Source organism: Ochotona curzoniae, unplaced genomic scaffold (genome assembly GCF_017591425.1).
Source record: "Ochotona curzoniae isolate NIBS_2020 unplaced genomic scaffold, NIBS_Ocur_1.0 scaffold_3890, whole genome shotgun sequence".
Lineage (NCBI taxonomy): Eukaryota > Metazoa > Chordata > Mammalia > Lagomorpha > Ochotonidae > Ochotona > Ochotona curzoniae.
Window position 1 is genome coordinate 11945626 of NW_024467115.1, and position 19860 is coordinate 11965485.

The 19860-nt window shown below is 39.5% G+C and overlaps 1 pseudogene; it reads right to left on the reverse strand.

The window, feature by feature from the left end:
* Positions 1–482: 482 nt before the first annotated feature.
* Positions 483–5105, reverse strand: LOC121146257 (annotated as a pseudogene).
* Between the last annotated feature and the right edge of the window lie 14755 nt (positions 5106–19860).

A 19860-nucleotide genomic window follows, 5' to 3' on the forward strand; every position in this document is an offset into this window, starting at 1 on the left:
GTATATTTAGAAAATAGTCTGTAGTCTGTCATGTGTATTGCACATGCTCTTTCTCATTTGAGTCTGACATTCCTTACATTTTCTTTGTCTTCAACAGAATTTAAAATTGCTTTCTTCATCTTTTTCTTTGTAGTATACTGAGTTTTGTATTTGAGCTTAAATGGTCTTATCCTTTCCAAGTTTATAAATTATTCCTGGTAGATATTATGTTTAAAAACTTTAATCTCTTATAAATTTATTTTTGGTGAGAAGAGTAAGGGAGAAGTTTAGATATATATATATTTTCAAATGTATTGCCATTAGCCTATATGCGCTTTCTAAATGAATCATCTGTGTTTTGAAATGCAATCTTTGCTATAGATTTATTCTCATATAAAAATTGCTGGGGTTTTTTTTTGTACTGTTAAACCAGAGCACTTTTATTTGCAGAATCAAGTCATAAGTAAACAGTTTCATTTCAGGATTAGCAGGAATACCAAATATTATTTGACAACTGCCACTATGACCTTCTTCCTCTCTGACACAATTGGCATTGATTCAGGCATGCTATGTTTACAGCAATTCACTTTCTTTCGTTCATGAGCTTCTTTCGTGGTGCATTGCTCCTGTATCTGGCCATAGATAGACTTTGTTAGATGTCGATGACAAGCTATTCATTTTATGTGAGGATGATGGAGAAGTTTCTCCTTTAACTTTGAGGTACACTCATTGGCTGCTTTTTCTTGTGATATAAGCACACTCAGCTTTTCAGAAGCATTGGCTTTCCACAGATGGATGTTCATTTCATCAGATCAGCACATGATGTACTTGCTGTTAGAAGTCCATTTTACACAGATAACGTGCTGCATTCACTTTGTGTGATAGACTTTCCTGCTTCGACTTTTGTCCACAGGAAATAGTCTAGCAGATTTAAAAGTAGCAGATACAAACTCATTCCCCTTTGGAGAGTAATCTGCATCAAGTGCTACAGAGATGTGGTCCAGATGGCCCATCACAGGAACATCCAGAGCACGCATACCAAAACTATGCAAATTGTGATGTTCATTTGTTGCAGTAAAAATGAAAATTTTCATAGGGCTCCAAAAGACTGTATTTGTTTTCACATTCAAGATAACTCTCAGAGAAGTAGTTTGCCTCATAATATGTAATATTATATTCCGGTCAGAAGAACAACTTCCCAAGAGAAATGTCTCAATTACACTAAATTTAACACCATTTGTACTGTCAAACCCCCAATTTATTGAACATGTAGGGTCGGTTCTTTGTTTATCGCAAAAGTTCACCTGCTATGCTACCGTGGCCAAAAGAGGATCTTTCCAGTGATGATCAATGCCAGTAGTGATGGTCTTTCCAGTAGAGATCCACATATTTAATGTGCGGTGGCTCCTTTTCTCCAACCTTTTCCACTGCTTCACAGTTCGGTCCACAGCAACAGAAAAAAAGGAAGTTCCACAAAAGCATGTACACATTCCTCATACAAAATCTTCATTCACTTGGATTCTACGAACACATCTCCGCTGAGTCAGGTTCCAAATTCTAACCTCTCCATCACACGTTCCCGAAAGGACAGTCATCAGGCTCTTTGGATACTTAGCCAAGCAATTGATTCCATCAGAGTGAAATACATTCAGAGAAGGAAAGAATGGTATCACAAACATCCATTCCAGTTTGGGCGCATTTAAAGCTTTTACATATTCTTGTGGAATTTCAAAAGGATGTAAGGTAGCATCACAGTTTCTTGGAATTCTCACATTCATGGATGTAATTGTCTGGGTTCTGGCTCAACATCTTTACCTTCAACTCAGCTGTTTTCTCTCAGACTCCACCAGTAGGAGTTCAACTCACCACCTCATCTCTCAAAATTGCTGATATTTATCCAACAGATTAAAGTTGGACATGGCTAAAATCAGTGTTCTCCAAGAATCAGAGGTTAGGTTGGGATAGCCACTATCTCAATTGATTTACTCATCTACCTTAGATTATTTTATATCTAAATGATTACTTGATAGTAGTCTCAAGAGCCTCGAAGTAAGTACAACACCTAACATCTATATAAACAATAAGGAAATAATGAAATCCAGAGGAATATTACCTTAAAGTAACAGATTAATGATTAACTGGCTAGTAAACAGATAATAGTTTCAGCTGATAAATAAATCTTGCTGTGCTTTATGGAGATATGAACAAACTCCATTCGAGGTGGCATTATTTTCTATGGCTTTGGCTGGTGCATGGCACTGGATCTACTTTATTTATAGCTTGCTCAAAGATTTCGAATGCCAGCATGAGTGGAATCTGTAGGAAAATGTCAATGGACTGGTTGACATAAATGTAGACATCCTTATCTTTAGCTACCATAGATATTTGAAAATTGGGGACTCAATTTACTTCAATGTGTTCTATATAAAGGTAGAAAGTAGAATGAATTGCAATTTATTCACTGTTCAAATTTACAAGTTATTGAAATTTTCCTCTGTTCTTTGTTTTATATTTTATTTAAGTTTTGAGGAGTTAGGTTGGCTAAAGGGTAGTTAGCTAGCCGAAAGGCAATTAGGTCAGTTAATTGCAGTTATTGCAATCCCCACGATTTGATTAACTGTTCTTCTCTGAGTGGTTTTATACATAGATTTAACTTTCAGAAATAGGCCAATCAGAAATGCCTTTATAGTGCAAAAATCACTTAGTCTTTATAAAGGGCAGATGTGGACAAGCTTCTTTGGCAACTCCTTCCTTAGAGACCCCCTTGCCAACTGCTCCATCAAGAAAGCTCTCTCAACAAGTATTGCTCTGCTCATTGTCTCCACATGGAAATTTTTTGGTGTGAGATAACAATCAAAATTGCCATTGTCCTCATTCTCCTATAACAGAGTAATTTTAAAGCATCCTACTCCAACATACATTGACATACATTTTAAAAATAAATAGGAATTACACATAACCCAAAATTCATTACTACCTAACAAAATGATTAAAAGGTTTTTGCTACTATAGAAAATCTATTTCAAGATCAAAGTATCCAATTGCATAAGAGACAAAAATGCTTTTAAAGTTCATTTTTTGAACTCAGAAGCCACTTTTTATTCATTATTTTTTTATTGTTTATCAGCTTCATTAAAATATAGTTGATATTTACAGAACAGCACATATTTAATGGAACAATTAATGAGTATAAACACATTCATGTCCAAGAGATTACCATACCACAATCTAACACTCCTTCTTTTTTCTTTTTTTTTAAGTTTATTTAATTTTTATAATAATCTTACTTAGTTGATTAGCAAACAAAGGGTCAAGAGCTACAGGAAAGTGCGTAATACCATTGTTTCCACACTATCTTTTCCCCCTGTGTCTGGGGTCAGGGGAGAAAGCCCATCCAGCCTCCTACCCTTCACAGGTCCCCAATGTGAGGCAAGCTCAAGCAATGTGAGTCCTGCTCAAGCAGCTTTGACAGTTCAACAGTTCTGAATTGCTGCCAATCTCGCTGTTTTAATCACAATGAAACCTATTCAGAATCCACTGGCTGGCATAGTCTCTTCATGGTTGGGGCTCTGAGATAAGCAGTTCAGTTGGAGGGATCCCCAAAGAAGCTTCATTTGAGGTGATCCCAGACCTGATTTTTGTGTGTGCTTGCCAGTTCAGGGTCTGGCACAGTCCGTCGTCCCAATCAGCTTGAGCACATGCTGGTGGTTGCAATTGCTGGGTCAATTCTGTTTCCAGCCCTGTCTTCCACTTGAACCAATGGGTGCTGTAGTCCAGCCCGATTCTGCCTACTTCATTCTTGACCCTCATGCAAACCAGTGGGAGCTGCAGCCTAGTTGGGGTGACTCTCCATAACCCCCACCAGGCCTGTCCCCCTACCTTGGTTCCCATGCATGCCAGTATGTAGCGCAGGCTTGTTCAGTTTGTCCCACATCCCATTTAGCTCTGGTACATGTCAATGGGCATTGAAGTCTACTTCAATTCAACCAACCTGCTATCCAGTTCACACACATACTGGCAGGTGCCTTTCTGTCTAGTCACTCTTGCCTCTGTCCTGGTTTTAGTGCTCTTCAGTGGGAGTGATTACCCACGAGGGAGGTGCCCATTATCTCTCTACTAGGCCTCTCCAACTCCCAGATTATGCACTCTCCAGGTGGTTCTGGCATTTAACTTAACAGAATTTGCCCAGTGCCATCCTCTGCAATCTGAATCTGCAGCATAGTCCAACCAGCCCTCACCCACTCTAGTTTTTGCTTGCACCAGTCAGAACAATCAGCCCAATCAGGCCCTTCCCCAATCTAGCTCACATCAGGCCCACAGGTGTTGTGCCCTGCCTGGTCATGCTCTCCAGTGGGAGTGGTTGTCCAGCAGGGAAGCCCGTATTCCCCTACTGGCTTTGCCTCTCCCCCCCAACCCCCGGTTCTCACATGTGCTGTTTGGGCACTGTGGCCAAATCTGGTACAGCTCATCTCATCTTGGCCTTGCTTAATGTGCACTGGTATGTGTTGTGACCGAAGTTGGCCTGACCCACACTCTATGCTGGTGCTCGGATTCACTAGTGGTTGATGTAAACGGACTCAGCCTGGTCTGCCTCCAACCTATGCCATACGTATGATGGTGGGTATCTTCCTCTGGCCTGGTCTGGGTTGCTCCATATCATGGTTCTTGCACTCACCTGTAGGGGCTGTGTCCCAACAGAGGAATTTTTCGCAAGTTCCTCCTTCAAAATCTCTCCCTATGCCAGGTCTTGCGCATACTGGTGGTTCCATGGGCTGGCCCTCATTACTGGCTTTCAATCCATTCCAGTTCTTGGTGTTGGCTGTTTCACCCCAGCCAAGGCTTGTCCATACCCATTTACTGCTGAAAGGCTCAGTAGGGGCAGAGACCCAGCCTAGTGCATTCTACATCTACCCAGGTTCTTCAGAGTGCCAGATGGTGCTGGCGTCTAGCCCAGCTTGGTGCACCCAGCCCCAGTCCACATTTGTGCTTAGAGAGATTACAGCCATATCCAGACCAGAACGCAGCCCCCACTCCCAAGGGCTCATGGATATGTTAGGTCCTTGGTCTTCAATAGGTGAGATCTGCTTGAAGGTCATTACTGAGTTGTCTCCATCTCTGTCACACATCCTGCCTTGCCTTTTCACATACACTCCTACTGTTATTCAACATCTCTCATTATTTCCTGTAGGAACTGGGATGATGCTGGTTAATGCCGAACAGAGTCGTGTGCTAAATAAACATTTTTTTTTTTGTAGCAAAGAACTCATCCTCAGATATTTCAATCCAATAATAGAAAACACAAATATGTAATGTTCCTGATGGCTGACTTAATATTCTCACTGATAAATACTCAGCTCAGATTTTGTTTCTTCATAAATTGGCCTTCATAGATTGATTGTTTGTAAGAACCTATTAATTTCTTCTGGAATCCCCAGTTCGGATTTGTATGCTCTTTTCACAGTAGTCTCTTACGACCCCTTTTATTGCTGAGACGTTAGTGGTGATATTTCTGCTCTTATTTCTGATTTCACTATCTTGAGTTGTATTTTATTTTGCCTCAATATTTAATTTTATTAAATATTTTGTTTTTCTGCTTTCTTTCTTGGCTTAATTCTTCCTTTCTTCCTTCAATCCCTCTATCCCTTCATCCATCCCTCCTCCCTCCCTCCCTTCTTTTTCAGATTTGTTTATCCATTTGAAAGGCAGAGTTACAGAGCAAGAGTGAGTGAGAGCGAGAGAATGAGAGAAAGATCAAGCTACCATTCATTGATGCACTCCTAAAATGACCACATTGACCTGGGTTGGGCAGCACCAAAGACAAAAGCCTGGAGTTTCATTAGCAAATATTTGTAATTTTACTCATTATTTAATATTTATTTTGCATTTAAAATGATAAACTATGCATCAAGATTACAGTATTCTAGTACTCTGTTATTTATATATCTATACTTATAAGCATGTTTTACATATTCTCATATGCTTCTATATTATTCTTTAGCATATTTTCATTTCTCCTTGAAGGAATTTGTTTGCAAATGCTTCTACTTCTTCTTAATTTTGGAAGGAAATTTCTACAGGGTATAGTGTTCTTAGTGAGCAGTTTTTTTTGGAGAGTGGGGGTGTTGTTTGTTTTTACATTTGGTGTCTCAACTATGTCATACTACTTTCTACTGGTTTTCAGGGTTACTACTGAGATACCTACTGATAGTCTTACAGGGCTCACTTGTGCCAGACAGTTACCTGGGTGACCTTGCACTAATCCAAACCTCTTGCCTTTATTTTTTATATTTCTTATGAGTAACTAAAGAATATGCTATGAATAAAATGTAGTGACGTAGCAAGGGAGTGGCCTGGGAAGCCCGGGTTTTATTCCTGTCCCTTCTATCACCCCTCCTCCCTAAGAACAGGTGTCATGCAATGCATTATTTCAGCATACGTGAAACGAGGGTATAAAGCCCAGGGTAGGTGACTATAAGCTGGGCACACACATTTAAGATCAACTTGTCTTGGAATAAATGTCAAGGCAAATGGATGCTTTCATTCTGAGCGCTTCTGGCTTATGGGGAGCACTGAAGCAAATAACCTGAATCACTTCTTTCCCACATTTGAAATGTTTTTCTGCTACATGATCATCTAAGCCACTGCAACTGCATAAATGGAATCTGGAATTCTTACACAGGTTTCCTCTGACACAGTTATTGTTTTGTTGGTATTTGTGTGTGTGTGGGGGGGTGAGGCTCAAAGGCTAGGACTATTACTCCTTTTTTCCCTCAGTACTGTGAGAAAACAGGCTAATTATTTTTGAATGTATTTAATAAAATATAGTAGGATGACCCATATTACTGGAATATTGAATCTCAACTGAAATACAGAATTTCAGGCCCTACCCCAAATTAGAACATATAGTTTTTATGTATATCCATACTTGTGTGTCCATTAAAAGTAAGAGACACTGCTTAGAAATATCTTTCACTCTGTTTTTCTCTTTGCTTTCTGGTGATGTCATTTACTTGTTTCTTCACTTCCATTATTTTCTATAAACAGATGGTATGCAAGTATCAGTAGCTCTAAATTTAGATTCCAAAATTTCATTAGCTGGTTTTCTTTGCTGCTTTTATCAGTCTGGGTCCAATTTTATAATCTTTTATTCATGTAATATTAAACCATGCTGATAAAAAAATCAAGAAATATTATACTTTCTTACTTGGCAAACTCTGGATTTTAACATCTTGGCAAAAATATCAGATAAAACCTAGAATTCAGAAAATCTATTTGTCTTAATACTTGGTAGGATTCTATTGCACTGTATTTTAGAATAGTTAAGGTACTTCGTTTATAATGAACACTATATACAGTCTATATACAGAAATCTAATCATGACATCAGTTTAATTGTATTTATTAAGTGATAATTCCCCTTAGGCTAGCACTATGGTTAAGGACCAGTTTGTAATGCCACCATCCCATAATGTAGCTGTGATTCAAGTTCCAGCTATTCAGCTTCCTGCTAATGCAACTGGAAAGGCAGCAGAAGATGGTCCAAGTACTTCAGTCCTTGCCACCCATGTGGGAGACTCAAATGGAGTTTCTGGCTCTTGGTTTCAGCTTGGCCCAGGTCTAGTTGTTGTTGTCATGTGAAGTAAATAAGAAGCTCAAGATTTTTTCTCTCTTTCTCTCCCTTTCAAAGAAACAAACCTTAAACATTAAGCCTTCCTCAGGGTTAACAATTTGTAAGAAAAAAATCAGTCCTTCATATTTTATGATCTTGAAATTATGTATTTCTTTCTGATTTTGATCTTTCTTCCCCAATCTTCAAATCTTGCCCCTGCTTTTCTCTGCGCACCACACTTTCCTTTTTTGTGTGTGTATCAGATTATTTTTATTTTTTTGTTTCTGTGTTCCACTCTAATCAGATTGTAATATGTCAGCTTCTCATTACTGTAACACAATACCTAAAGCAGGCTTATAAAAGTTATATTTGTTCTATGGTTCTAGAGGTACAAAATTTAGACGACTCTGTGGTGATGGCTGTCTGGCTGGTATTGTCCCAAGGTGATGCAGCTCCTCTTCCATGTTTGCATTATTCACTCTCATAAAGCCCCCAGGGTCTCATCACCGGGGCTCATACATGTAACTTACCTCCCCAAACTCACCCCTCTAAACACCCTAAGTAGGGTGTCCCCACTCTTGATTGACTGAAAATTAAACCTATGTGCAACACTGGGAGGATAAACCACATTCAGAACATAGCAATTGTCTTGTTATTTTATGACTTTCTTCAACTCTCAGACACGCTACTCTCTTGTTCAAATTTCCTTTAAACATGACGGGCTGAGAAGGAACTAACAAAGATGAACGAATGTTACTCTCGGAAGCCTGTGAATATGTCGCCTTCTCCATAAAAACAAACTTTGAAAATATAATGAAAGTTTCTGAGAAAAGATTTTACTGAATTTTACGGGTGGATGAGAGAGAAGATGGAGAAAAGGTGGGATGATATGTTTTGAAGGATGGAAAAGGGGGCCACAACCAAGGAATGTAGGCGGTCTCTGGCAGCTGGAAAAATGTGAGGAAATGGATTCTTTTCCAGAGCTTCCAAAATAAAGTTGAATGTTTCAACACCTATATTTTGGCTCAGAGAAATTGATTTCAAATCTGACCTTGAAAATACTGAGATGATAAATTCATGTTATTTTAAACCATCAGCTATATATCCTGTGGTCAATATTAGGAAATAATACCAGTAGAAATCTTAAGTCATGTCACTAATGTTAGCTGCTAAAGTTTATCTGGAATAATAAACAAAAAAGGACAGCTAAGTGAAGAATAAACGGAGTAATAAGAGATAGCATCTCATAATACATAACAGATATGTCATACATCTGTAGTTATGAGATAAGTGTGTTTGGAAGGCAGCCTTGGGCACATGTGTCAAGAAAGCTGAGGCATAGCCTTTTGTACTTAATGCGGGAAGAAGCCATCCACATACCTTAGTGCCTGAGCCCAACATAAGAATGCTTCTTGCTCACGAAAAGTGCGTGGTAGCCTTGGCATTCTTAACTATCATCTATCTGTCTGCCTGTCTATCTATCTATCTATCTATCTATCTATCTATCTATCTATCTATCTATCTTTGACAGTGACACACAATCCCATGCCTCTTCCCCTTCTTAGCATTCCCAGTCTGTCCTTCCTGGTTCAGTTACTCTTCCTGTCTGTCACAGGGAACTTTGAGGAGTTTCATTTCTTGCCCTTCTTCCCTCTCACGTGCTTGCCTGAGGCTGTCCCACACACAGTGCTTCAGGTGTAGGCTCCAACACCTACCTCCTTCTGAGCTCTGCTCTGATTGCTCCACTGCCTAGCCAATTGTCTCCCCATACCTCAAATTTAATGCATTCTAAATTGGATTCTGGCATTTGCCCGTAGTCCTGCTTTGGCACATCTGCAAAGCATCTTGTATGGGAGATTGCAAACTCCCTCAGACGGTATCTACTTAGCCTTTATTTCCTTGCCTCCTTCTTGGATCTCTAGCTTTATTTTCACATTATGATTCAGAAATCATTCATCTCTACAACATCGGTAAGCTGTTTGAAAATTACACTATGTGCATTATATACTTCACTATAATTGTTCTTGTTAAAATGTAGCATCACATAATTAAGCACAGTGGGAACCACCACAGTTCAAACTGATAGAAAAAAGGGAGTCTTGTGCCTTGGTTTTACAACACAGAGTTACGATCTCTCTCCTTTAGTTAAATTTCAGGGCCATCAAGCATTCACCACTGTGGATATTTAATTAGGGTTCGAGGTGCACTGCTGCCAAGATGGGGAAGGCACAGCTTGCGTTTCCCAACAGAACATGAAAGCTCCACAGCAGCAGTCACTTCCCTGGAACGCCACCAGCCAGGGCTCATCATCTGGGAGAAAGTGGGCTTTGTTTTAAATTTGGAACACCACATAGTCATGCTGCTTCTCTCCCTTCAGAGTAGGAATAGAGTGATAAACACCTGCCAGGCATCTAGAGGTTTGCCAGAGTGCTTTTACAAAGAAACTAGAGAATCAAGACAGCCCAGATTGCTTCTTCTGGCAGGAACACATCTGCCTTGCCCCAAAGGATAGGTCTGTCTGTATCCATAGAGACGTAGTAATAGCTACATTAAAGAATTATTTCTCTTGGATTAAGGCAGTGAGATTCGTTATTTATATATCACGATGGTTATTTGTGTTTTCTATAGTTTTATTGAAGAATGATTTGTGTGTGTGTGTGTGTGTGTGTGTGTGATGGTAATGCATTGAATAGAGTCAATCAGAAACAAAGTGACTATAAACAGTGGGTGTGACTACTTGCTACGGAAGAAGTGAAAGCAGACATATCCAAAGGCTTTACTGATATTGACCACATCACGAATGGTACCAAACATCCATCACTGATATCCTCATTTATTCTGATTGATCTGCATCTTCTCAACAGAGATGTTTATTTTTTGGCTCCAAAACAAACCTGGAAATTGTCCTCTATTTTCAGTCCCAACTTCTTATTCTTTTGAACTCAAGTTTATATTTGCTTTTTAAGGCCTCAGTGTGAAATATCTATGACTCAAATACATCCTCTGCCTTTCTGCCCTCCCCTGACAATATCTCCCCCAAGTGATTCTTTTTAACTTGGAAATTCAGACACGTGCGTCTCTGCCATGGAGTCTTATCTCCTTTTATCCGTTCTAGATGCACTCTGGAGGAAATCTGATCATGCCCCACTTCTGCTTGAAATTCTCTACGGTTTCATTTTTTGGAAATGTTTGCTCATTTGTATGAAAGTTGGTATCATGGGGTGAGGAGAGTGAAGGGGAGCCAGAGAAACAGACTGAATCTGTTGACTGCTGCTCCACTCTCCAAATAGCTGCAATGTCCAGGGCTACACCAGGCCAAAGCAAGGAACCTGGAACCTCTTCCAGGGCTCCCATGTGGGTTACAGGAGACCATGGACTTGGGCCATCTTCTATTGCTTTTTCTAAGCACATTGGCAGGAAGCTGGATCACAAGTGGAGCAGCAAGAACATGAACTGGTGCCTGTATGGGATGCTGGTACTGTAATGCCAGAAAAATATTAAGAAAGGAGCTGTAGTTTTATTTATTCTATTGGTGTTTTTAAACAAAGGTTTGTTGTTGTATTTTCCCCATCATTGTATATCTTTTAACTATTCTTATACCACTAGAATTTAGTTGAAAGAATAATACACTTACTTCTATTCTGCTTTTTTTTAAAATAAAAGATTTATCTATTTTTATTGGAAAGTCAGATATACAGAAAGAAGGAGAGACAGAGAGGAAGATCATCTGCTGATTCACTCCCCAGGTGATTGCAACTGCCGGAACTGAGCCAATCCGAAGCCAGGGGCCAGGACCTCCTTCTAAGTCTCTCAAGTCAGTGCAGGGTCACGAGGCTTTGTGATGTCCTTGACTGCTTTCCCAGGCCACAAGCAGGCAGCTAGTTGGGAAGCGGGGCAGTTGGGCTTAGAACTGGTGCCCATAAAGGATTCTGGCATGTGCAAGGCAAGGACTTCAGCTGCTAGTCTACTGCACCAGGCCCTTCCTGTTTTTTTTTTTTCCTTAACAGATGAGATGTATTTGAATAAAATCAGTGCTTTAAATTTGAATTTTAAAAGTGGTGTTTTTTTCTGCTATACCACAATACCAGCCCTCCCTCCCCCACCCCCGCCCCCGAAGGGTTTCAATTACCTTTCAGGCAGAAGGTAAGCTTACCAGGATTGAATTAAAATGCATTATCATGATTCAGTCTTCAGCTTTGTTTATCTCTGCATCTTCAATTTATACTCCTGTTGAATGGTTTTATTTACAGATTCCCAAATAGTCTTCATTCCTTTTTATCTCTGAGCATTTCAGTAATCACAAAATGTTAATGAACAAAATTCCCCAGTTAAATCATGGAGGCAATAAATTGGGTTGTGAACATTCAATGAAAGTCTCTGTGTAAGAGAACATAAACATAAGCATAAATGCAAAAAGAAGGTCCTCTGTTACTTTGCAAGAGGAAAATAAACCAGATAAATAATCAAAGTAGCCAGATAATGCTCTATTAATATAAATACACATTTCACAGGAAAAGCATCATTAGAGAGAAGGATGGTTAAAACACAATAATAAAAGATTTAATCCATAAAAAATAACTTTTAAAATTGGTTACATCCTCAAATAACATATAGAAAGAATATTTTATATAAATGAAAGGAGAAACGGAGCAGCCCACATTTACACCAGAGGACAATTGCCCTATTTCTATAACAGTAAATCAGAAACCATGCAATGATTTCTTATTTGAATCTCTGTAATCCGCAAAAGTGAAAACAACTGTCCCAAGTCAAGGAAGTAGATAGTTCATCTCTAATCTATTTTTACATTACAGTAGTGCAAGTTAAAAATGAACTAGATATCAGGGATCGTGTAGATAACCTCAGAAACATGATGCTGAAAGACAAAGCTGCACAATGTGACCTGCAGCATGACTCCAAGGGGGGAAGTGACGTGGCAATGGGATTGTCGTGCTTGCGGAGCAGACTTGGGCTAGGCAGAGTTGGCTGTTGTCGGTATCTGTCTTAACCATGAAAATGCATGGTCACCAGGGACCGTCCTGAACACAAAAGCTCAATTCAAAACCCTGGAGCTTTCTGACAATTAAATATCAATTTGAGAGAAAGAGAAATAGATGAAATAGAGAACGCAGCCTCACTGATGGAGCAGAGAGAGAGTGGCATGTCTAGGTAATGGATTAGAAGGAGGAAGAATTTGACTTACTTGACTGCTGCCTCTAGAATTTATCGCATAACATAAACACTTATTTTGTGAAATCATTACTAGTTGTATTTCCCGTTACTTAAAACCAAAATCATGTTCTGTCCTAGTTACGTTTTTTAAATCTAGAAAGAGTGTGTTGAGTGTTAAGTGTTCACAGGGGTTGCTAAGATCATTAAGACAAATCCCAATTCAAGAGCTCAGAGTCCAGCTTAAATAAATGCATAATTAAAACTGTAAGAAATTATAAAGCCTGAATTATTTTATCATGGATATAACAAAGGCTGTGTTTTATGGATATTTGTTTGTTGTCATAATAATAGTCCTTGCACACCTTGGCTTCAGAGGAAGGTCTGTCTTTGTAGCAGATTCTATTTCATTTGAACCTTGTAACCAATCAGTCAGGAGAATATTGTGCATGCTTTATAGAAGGACAAATTGAGGCTCACAAAATTACACTTACTCATGATTAGATGTTGATACAATTGAATCCAGGCTTGTCTAAGTCCCGACTGCCTGTGGTCTTTTATAAAAGGGACTAGTGAGCTTTAACGGCACACCTGAAACACAAGGTGGACACTTACAAAACATCACAATCCCTGCTTCACTCCTAGTGCTTAGAAAATGCTTAGTATTTATTGCATCGCTCCGTCAGATCCCTCTGCACGCCTAATAACCTAGCTTCTGCATGATTTGCTTTGAATTGTTGTCTTGATCCTTGACCCGCAAATTCAACAGTAGAGATATAAGCTATCTGTAGACACGTGTGCCTCTGCACTTTCTTTCAATTGTATTCCTCATTGATCTTTACACAAAATTAGATTTATCTCTACAGAAACTCATTGCTTGCTTTAAAATCTCACTTTACCTCAACCTTTTACCTACCTCCAAAATTATGTTTGAATGCCTGACTTAACCCATTTACTTGGCTTCAAGCTTTTTTTTCTGCCTTCCAAATGAACTTGTGATCAATATCCTTTACTTCAATGGTGTTTGTCTAAGTTTTCTCGCCTATAAATCTTTTGGAGCACAATCCTTTAGATGCTCCATCCTTATACTTATCACTCCCATGGGGCATCTTTTACATATGTTTATTTGCCTGAATATAGCCTTGCTTATTTAGTGAATGATTTTTATGTCTCTGTTGTTTCCATCATACCTAGTTTTCTTACATACAGTAAACCTTATTACTCGTTTCATTATTCTTTCAACCAATTTATGACTAGAATTTACAAAAAGAAGGAAAAAAAATAGTTTCAAAGTGTGAAGCACAGAACAGTGATCAGGTAGTAACTTGAAAAGTATGTGTAAATCCGTAATACTTTTGTCTTTTTTTTTTTTAAAGATTTATTTATTTTTATTGGAAAGGCGGATACACAGAGAGAAGGAGAGACAGAGAGGAAGATCTTCCGTCTGATGGTTCATTCCCCAAGTGACTACAACAGCCGGTACTGGCCGAACCAAAGCCAGGCTTCAGGAGCTCTTCAGGGTTCCCCACGCTTTGGGCTGTCCTCGACTGCTTTCCCAGACCACAAGCAGGGAGCTGGATGGGAAGCGGGGTCGCCAGGATTAGAACTGGTGCGTTCAAGGCAAGGATTTAAACACTACGCTATTGCACCGGGCCCTTTGGTCTTTCTTAAAAGTCAAGAAGAGGTAGGATTTCCAAGAATAGAGGAATTACAGGTATGATAAAGTTGTGGTAGATTGAGCATCCAATTGTGGATTTCCAGTGCGCTATACAAATATTGCTGTGAATTAGATCATCTCTTGAAAAAACATTGTTAGAGTTCCCAAGAAATAGGTGGGGATGTGTATTAGAGTTTTCCGAAGAGTAATACTGGGGTATACACACAGGTAGTAAGAGCAGACAAAGGAAAAGGAGGGCAGGAGAAAGAGATGAAAAGAGCGGTTTAAGAGAGAATTGTTAAACTGGCTTAGGGGGTGGTGCAGTAGCTTAATGGCTGAAGTCCTCACCTTGCATGTGCGGAGATCCCATATGGGCCCCAGTTCAAATCCCAGCTGCTATACGTCCCATCCAGCTCCCTGCTTGTGGCCTGGGAAAGCAGTCAAGGACGGCCCAAAGCCTTGGGACCCTGCACCTGAGTGGGAGACCTGGAAGAGGCTCCTAGCTTCTGGTTTCGGATTGGCTTAGCTCTGGCCATTGCAGCCCCTCGGGGAGTGAATCAGCAGAGGGAAGATCTTTCCTCACTGTCTCTTCTTCTCTCTATGAATCTGAATTTCCAATACAAATAAATCTTTTTTTTTTTTTAAGAAACTGGCTCACATGATCATGTGGGTTGGTAACTGAAGCTTGTGGACAAGAATCAATGCTCTAGTCTCGAGTGGAGAAGCAGTGAGAAGCGTCTGCCTTGCAAGGATCTCAGTCTTTTCTCTTAAAACCTTGTTCTGTTCGTACCTTTTCCTCAACGTCTGCAAATTTTAGTGTCAATCACATAGAAAAATACCTTCATTAGCAACATCTAATTAGGTGTTCACGCAAACAACTCAGTACCATTGCCTAGCCAAACTGACAATGTGAAATTAATCATCTCATGATGGAATCCAAAGAAGCAGGTGAAAAGTTTTGGTCTGGATAGGAGGAGGGTCAGTTCCTCCTGTGTGAAGGTAGGTACTAACACAGGTAGTTAGATGTCACGGAAGTGGATTTTTCTGTGAGACAGGAAAGATCCTCTGGAGTGGAAAGAGGAAACTGAAGATTTAAGATAACAGGTTGGCAAAATCACTTAGATGTGTGGAATAATAAATGTCTAATAGGACCAGTGACTACAGTCTTAGGAGGAATATAATATTAATAAGTGCTCACTGGAATCTTCTTTATCTAAGGTTCCACCTCTGTGCTCCTACAGGGTTGCTCTTTACTTTCTGCAGACAATGACTATACATTCTTCTGTAGTGTCTCTTACTACATCTAATTGACCTGAGCAATGTTTACGGTGCTTGTTGTTGGACGTCATTGTTTGCCCTGCATATTCCACACATGAGAAAGAATCAAATTTCACGTGGCGTACAGGTGAAGTTTAAGGAAAGGGATGCTGCCAATGGGGGGCGGGATTTCAATGCTCAGGGTATTTTACATCCTTTTAGGGACAGCCTTGTCGATGACAGCACATCTTTCAAAGAACAAGCGTGAAGATGTTACAATAGAAACTCTCTAAATTTTTTAATAAGCCAATGAATAGTTCGATTGTCTTGATTTCGTTATCTTGTTTTTTAGACCTTTGCCAATTTGCAAACAAGACGCATCCCAGCAAGTGATCAGGAGAACGAGTTTATCTGTGCCTTTCCATTTGCTGTTCTCCCCTTCCTAGGTTGGTTTATTTTTTCTGATCATTGGAATTTGTCTAAAAGTTACTAAGACGTAAAGCAAATACTTCTAAATCATAGAATTAGAAGACCTAGGTAGGCGGTGGCAAACCCTAACCTGCACATAAATAGAACACTTCTGCTATAGCCAAATACATCACATGTACTGGCAGATACTGTGATCTTGGAACTGCATTGTAGCTGAGGCTTTATTACTCATTCTAGATTTGGAAAAATAATTCATCTCCTGTAGGCATCCTTCCTTTAATCTGTAAATTGTTAATAATACTTGTTTTATTTAAGGCATGGAATTATGATAAGGATTAAATAAAGTAACGTTATATAACAGACTCCTCAGATTACATAAACATGAATGTACATTAGTCACAGTTCTCCATAGAGATAGAATCAATAGGAGATTCTGGTAGACTGGAAATTTTAGGAAAAGTTGGTGTTACAGACTTTGATCTCAAACCTGCAAGCTGCAAACAGGCAGAGTTTCTTGAGGCAGCCTTGCTGCTAGTTTGAAAAATCTTTTCTCCCTGCTGTGAAGGTCTTCAGTGGATTATGTGAAGGCCTTCATTATGACTGATCATTCTTTGAAGAGTACTAGTTTACCTGGTGCAGTAGCCTCGTGGCTAAAGTCCTCGCCTTGCAAGTGCCAGGATCCCATATGGGCTTGCTTCCCATCCAGCTCCCTGCTTGTGGCCTGGGAAAGCAGTCGAGGATGGCCCAAACACCTTGGAACCCTGCACCAGCATAGGAGACACAGAAGAGGCTCCTGCCTCCTGGCTTCAGATTGGACTGGCTCAGCTGCAGCTGTAGCGGCCACTAGGGGAGTGAATCAGCAGGTGGAAGATCTTCCTCTCTGTCTCTCCTTTTCTGTATACCTGACTTTCTAATAATAATAATAATAAAAAAACCCAGATAAGGTCTTTTAAAAAGTCTACTGGTTAAAAATTATAATCAATCTCCCCAGCAGTGTCTAGGCTAGTGCTTAAGCAAAAAACAAACAAAAAACTGGGTGTCATTCCTTGACCAAGTTGGCAAATAAAACTACCCACCATCACAGTTCAGCATTATATTTCATCCATGACCTTTTGAGATAGGCTGCCTAAATTAGAGCTTGGAGTTTCTGAGATTGTGCAGTACTTTGTGATTCAGTCTCCTCTGTTCACACCGTCTGACAAGAGTGGTTGTCAGACTAAATAGTAGATGCAGAATAAGTGTGTGCGGAATCAGGTAACTCAAAATAATGTGTGTGAAATATATGTATTATTAGATATTCATATCATTACTATTTTAACATGTGAAAGTAAGACAATACAAAAAATTTAGATGGAAAATAATTTTCCATTTGTTAGTCTTGCTGTTTTCCTTCCTCTCAGGGTTTGAGTACAAAGAATGCCATCAATCAACCCTGGATTTACAGGAACAGCCACAATTCCAATATTCTGTCTCACTGTCTCAAGCACAGCCTTTTCTGTTAGAACTCTTATTCTTACGTTTGATTTACAAATTATCCATGCCAGGGGCGGGCATTGTGGCACAATGGGTTAATTCTGATCCTTACATCCTTTACCGAGTACCTTCTTTAAGTCCTGGGTACTTTGCTTCTAATTCAGTTTCTTCCTACAGCACCTGTTAAGGCAACAAAATGGTCCAGGAACTTGAAACCCTGTCACCCATATGGGAGACATGGGTAGAGTTCCTGGATCTTGGTTTCGGCCTGGCGAGTCCTGGCTCTGGCTCTTGCAGAGTCATTTGGTCATTGAGCCACTAGAGAAAAACTCAATCTCTTCGTGCAAAATATAAAACAAATAGACATAGGAGAACAAGTATATACACAAAAAACATTTAAAGAATCTTCCTTAATGATGAAGGAATAATAACTGTTGAATGAAGGAGTAAAATTAATTCTGCAAATATTTACCATTTTATTGTTGGAAATGAGTTGACAATATCTCCAAGTTTAGGAACACTTGATGCTGCAAAGTTGTTTTTGTGATCTACACTACAGTTTGTTTCAGTTGTGCTTTTAAAAAATTGATTTATTTTTATTGGAAAGTCAGATATACAGGGAGGAGGAGAAACAGCGAGGAAGATCTTCCCTCTGATGAGTCACTCCCCAACAGGCTGCAATGGCTGGAGCTGAGCCAACCCGAAGCCGGGAGTCAGGAGCTTCTTCAGGGTCTCCCACAGGGGTGCAAGGTCCCAAGCTTTGGGCCATCCTCAACTGCTTTCCGAGACCACTGGCAGGGAGCTTGGATGGGAAGCAGGGCTGCTGGGATTAGAATCAGCACCCATATGGGATTCAGACCTTAACCACTACGCTATTGCGCCAGGCCCTACTTCAGCTGTGTTTTAAGTCTCTAGACTTCCCTAGATGTGGACCTGGTTTTTGAAGTTCTAAATGTCTTATGCCTGATGGGTATGGTGAAATTATCAGTCTACCTGGCTTTTATGCACTCAGGATTATGACAGTGAGAGCAAAGATTGGTGAGGATTCTAAATTGGCCAGAAGAAGGTGAACAATCTTTGCGTTGCCTTGATTGAAGTGAAAAATCAGCTCTAACTGGATGAAGGACCTAAATCTGCACCCAGAAACCATCAAACTATTGGAGGAAAACTTAGGAAGCACTCTCGAAGATACAGAAATTTGGAAAGACTTCTTAGAAAAGTCACCAAAAGCCTGGGCAGTCAAAGCCAAAATAAGCAAATAGGACTACATCTATTGAAAAGTACAGAAATACAGCAAATGAGACAATCCACAATGTGAAGAAGGAACCAACAGAATGACATAAAAATCTCTGCATACCATAACATACTGGGGATTAATATCCAGGATATACAAAGAGCTTCAGAAATTCGACTACTATAAAACAAACAACTCTGTGAAGAAATAGACAAAGGAAACGAAATGACATTTTTCAAAACAAGAAATTCGAATGTGTAATAAACATAGGAAAAAATGATTAGGCTCCCTAGCTGCCAGGGAGATACAAATGAAAACCACACTGAAGTTCCACTTAACTCCAGTGACATTGGCTTACATTCAGAATTCTAATCTGCTGGCACGGATGTGGGGAGAAAGGCACCCTACTCTACTGCTGGTGGGAGTGTAGGCTAATATAACCACTGTGGAAGTCAGTATGGAGAGTGATAAGAGAACTGAAAATTGACCTGCCATTTGACCTAGCTATTACACCTCTGGGAATATATCCAAAAGAAATCAAATCTGTACATGTGAAAGGAATCGGTAATGCAGTTTTCACAGCAGCATCACCTACAATAGCAAGGACATGGAAACAACCCAGATGCCCATCAAAAGAGAAGTAGATAAAGAAGCTATGTACATCTACGCCATGAAATACTATTAAGCAACTTAAAAAAAAATGGAATTCTACCATTTGTAACCAAATGGTCCCAACTAGAGATCATTTTGCTTTGTGAAATATGTCATTCCCCAAAGGACAAATACCATATGTTCTCTCTGCTATAAGATAACCTTCATACAAAATACGAGATCAATAGTCCTTTCAATATTATTTTTGCTGCATCTTAGCAGGTTTGATATTTTGTTTTCATTTTTGTTCATTTAGAAAAGTCTTTGTTTTTCTTATTAAATTCCTCACGAATTGTTTGCTTCAGGAAGGTCTTTGATTCTCTTTTTCATTTCTTTAGCTACACATTAGTCATTCTGTAGTGTGTTAATTAAGTTCATGTTGCTGTAAATTTTCTAGTTTTTT